This window comes from Erigeron canadensis, chromosome 3, assembly GCF_010389155.1.
Source record: "Erigeron canadensis isolate Cc75 chromosome 3, C_canadensis_v1, whole genome shotgun sequence".
NCBI classification, from domain to species: domain Eukaryota; kingdom Viridiplantae; phylum Streptophyta; class Magnoliopsida; order Asterales; family Asteraceae; genus Erigeron; species Erigeron canadensis.
In genome coordinates this window covers 27,929,710-27,934,156 of record NC_057763.1, presented here as the reverse complement: position 1 = coordinate 27,934,156, position 4,447 = coordinate 27,929,710, and positions in this window count along the sequence as shown.

The following is a 4,447-nucleotide window of genomic DNA, read 5'->3' as shown; positions in this document are numbered from 1 at the left end:
TGTATAACTTTCATTAAAGCTTTATTTCGAATCTGCCTATAATAAGTAAACTTTAGGGCCTTAATGAAAATTAATATGCAAAAAAATAAAAAGTCACTTATAAAAATGAGTGTGAAACAGTGACCACCCTTGTTGTTCACCCGTGATTAGTTGTAAACATGCATATCGAAAAATATTAAAGCTTGGCGAATGGTAAATACTAAATAGGATACATCTTTTATAAAAGTTCAAGAATAAACTAGCACGTATGTAACACTCGTCATTTTAAAAATTTGGATTTAAAAAAACTTTGTTTAACGGCATTCAAACTTTGCGGAAAACGTACATATAAAACTGTTCCATCCGTAACCGGATGGTACCTTTCATAAAAATGGTGTTACTAAATCGTATCGTCACAACAATAAATGATAAATTCAAGTTATGACACCAACATAGATGCCATACATCAATACATAAAACATAAGTTGTAACAACCGCCTTACGAATATTCTAATTAAGTTCTTAGATCATACTTTCGCCATCTGAACGGCTAGACAGTCCAATCTACTTAAGTTCTTGACGCACTTTAGACTCAAAATATGTGCTTATTTGAAGGTCAATTAGATCTTAAATCTTGATTTATGTGACGGATTAAGAATTAATTCGATAAAATATGAAGGTTCGGTTCATAAATGTTCGTGTCCATAAGTGTTCTAGTGCAAAATGTTCACAAATAGTCCCTTGGAAATACCTAGTGCATTCATTTGGAAAGGGTATAAATAGAATGTTGTAGCGTGAGGAAATTCACTATTCATTCATCACCACCATTTCTCACTCTCTCTCTAAAAACACATAGTCAGGAACATTTCCACCACCATTTTCACACACTAAAATCACCATCTTGATTTTGGGTTGGTTAAGTGAAATCATTTGTACTTTCGGGTTTCTTGTGACGATCAAAACACGTTTCCAACAACAAATCACAGGTAATAACAACATCTTTTGAGAATTTGATCAAAACAAAAGTGTACTTTTTATGTTCTTGTTCTTGATGATTTGGTCCGATTTTTGTTAAGAAATCATGTTTATAAGCAATGGGTTTGTGTCTAAAGGTGTTTAACATCATTTTGGTGAACAAATTTGGGTCATAACGTGATTAAATTGCAAAACCCATTTTTCAAATATGAGCATAACTTGTTCTTGAAACCACCAAGTGTTCATGTGTTAATTTGATTCTGAAATCTGAAAATGTGATAAGAAAATGGTGTTAATAAGTTAACATGTACTAATATTACGTCCTAACTCGTTCCAAGATCGACTTAGACCTCTTTAAGACTTGATTTCTTGGTTGTTTGGGCTCGTGTTTATGTTCTTGAGCTGCTACTGCTGCTACTACTGCTACTCGTTGTTGTTATGGTTGGAGTGTGGTTCGGTCTTGATTCACATTCTGGGCAACTGATCATACGATCGGTTTCACTCAATCTAATGTTGAATCGACTTTAGTCACGATTATAGAATGATAGAACGAACAGAATGGTGAAATGATCTAAATGAAGCTTACACGAAACGATCCCTTTGAAGCTCACATGAAACGATCTAAATGAAGCTTACACGAAACGATCCCTTTGAAGCTCACATGAAACGATCTAAATGAAGCTTACATGAAACGATCCCCTTGAGATCATATAAAACGATCTATTTTGAGCAATTATAAAACGAACAAAACCTGTTTTACATCCTAATGTCGAGCCTTGTACTTATGCATCGAATTCCTGAAAGAACTTGATCAGAACCTTGCTCAAGAGAAACGATCTCTTTTTCTTGCAAACTAAAATGACCTATTTTCAAAGTGAGCTAAAACAATCTAAAATTTGGATGTTTAAAACGATCTCTTACGTCAAATATAAAGGAACGATCTCTTTTGGCTAGCAATGTAAAACGATCTAAATGCTAGGCTAGGATGATCAGAACATCACATCTACAAGACGATCTCCATTTCAAATATGAAACGATCTCCTGCAAGATATTAAAATGATGTAAATAATGGGAACTAGAACGATCTAAATATAGAGTTTATATATAATGATCTGAAACCTTGAACTCTGAAACGATTTCTTGAAACTGAACATCAAAACGACCTAATTCATCTTGACATAAGGAACGATCTAAATCAATCCAAGATAGAACGATCTCTTTTTGCTATGAAACCAGAACGACCTAAGTTCTCCTAGACTTCTAAAAACGATCTAAAGTCCCTAGTCAATTTTATACATCTAAATTAACTTGGGTACGAATGTTATGAACATCTTAAGCGAATTTGTAAACTAAAGTTCACAAGAAAGACATGTACAATCTGATAACATTGCAATTATATGTGTTCAAAAGACGTACAAGACAAGTTCAGTTCGGGTACTTAAAGTCCATTTTGTGTCAAAACGTTCTAAGTTCATCAAGGACCAAATCATCGGATCATCAAGAACATTTTCGTGATGAATTAATCACTAAGTCTAATATATGTACATATCATGTGTGCATCAACGTGTACTTAGGTTTCTGTCAAGGTGTGCTTGGATTTTGATAGATATAATCTATCTATCTCTGTGCTTAATAACCGTACTGTACCAGATCACTGTGAATTCACTTATCCCCTTTTCGTACATTTTGTTCAAAGTTCTTTATCGGGGACTGAAAAGCATGAAAACTATTTTGTACTTATATATATATATATATATATGTAAATATATATATATATGTTCTTGAACCGTTCTACGTACTATTCTATGATCGTATGAAACACTTATAAAATGATTCTGAATTATCTTCTAAAGTGTATTTAGATCTTGAATGGGCAGGATCTTGAATACATGAATACTGTTATACATACTCTCTGATGTGTATTTAGGTCTTGAATGGGCAGGACCTGAATATACTTATATTGATATACTGTTCTCTATTATGTACTTATCGTTCTATGTATGAGTTCTATCTTTACTGCTATCAATTCATATCCCACAGTTCAGGGAATGAACTGTAGGTAATTATGGACAGCGCTGTTAGGGTAGGCCCACCCTCATTCTCTACAGTTCAGGAGGATGCATATTATCTGTGCTTGTTTTGATCTAGATCATATATATAGCTTACTTGATTATGTGAGCTTACTGGTTCGTTATTGTTCATCTTTGGCCAACCGGGTTAGCAGTAATTATATACATACATATTAAGTGCATACTTGTTCTTAAAACTATTCTTACTATTACAAAGTACTTTTAATAAACGTACTGATCTTATGACTTGTTCTTATTATACATATTATTATTATGTATAACTAATAAGTACTTTATGTGAATCTCACCAATTACTTTCGTAGTTGACCCCTTGAACTTACATGCTTTTCAGGCTAGACTATTAGATCCTTTAGCATAGGAGTCTTCCTTCTCTCATCTCATTCCTTTAGTGATTGTTCGTACGTTCAAGATTCGTAGCTGTGAAGACTTCCTGTGGCTTGTCCATGTTCAGAGTTCAAGATCATTTAAGACAATTGTTCTATCTTCTGAATATTATCTTATTCTGGGTATACCCCATGTGCCGTAATAACTTTTGATACTTGTTATCCTTAATGTTATTGGCTGTGTTTGAACTTATACTGTGCGTGCTTGTGCTTATCTGTGCATCCCGTATATCCCGCTTTAGCGGGGTGTTACATAAGTCATTAGTAAGTAGCCAAACAATGGCTAACATGGAAGTCTAAGCATCGGAAAACTAATGCTAATCTTTGTTTATTCTTCTACCCATCTCACGATCCACGCACTTCACTAGCTTATACCTGCTTATCCTGAAGGACACAACATTTTTATAAAAGCAGGGTTTAGCTAATAAAATTAGCTAAGTAAGATACACACATTTAATAAAACGTTCTTCATTTTACTTTCATAAAACTTTATCATATTTTACTTATCGAAACATAACCACATTACATATCATCCACAACAATCATAGATCAACCCATACTTTCCTTTTCCCACATTGCATCACATTTCATTTCATATCAACATATACATCATATCATCATATACCCACATCTTAATCAATACCTTATATCATATCAACATAGACTACCACTTAAACGTAACTTCATATCATATCTTGACATATGATGTGTAATTTCGAGTCTTAAATTTATAAACACGAATCACCTAGCGACTGACTACTACACACTTGCGGGCAGTGGACCCGTTCGTATGCAGTATAGTTAACTTGGTAAATCCGAGTTCGAACACAAGGACTTATTAAGCAATTGTTAACAATAATGTAATTCAAATGAAAGGGGGTTTTGTGGCCGAATTGCCACTTTGCAATAAGTTAGTAGAAAAAATTAGTAATCCCGTAGGATTAATCGCAAAGAGAGTTTTTGTTGTTGAATCTTAACACAGATATAAAAGGAACACCTACTTGGATCAGCTCACATGCC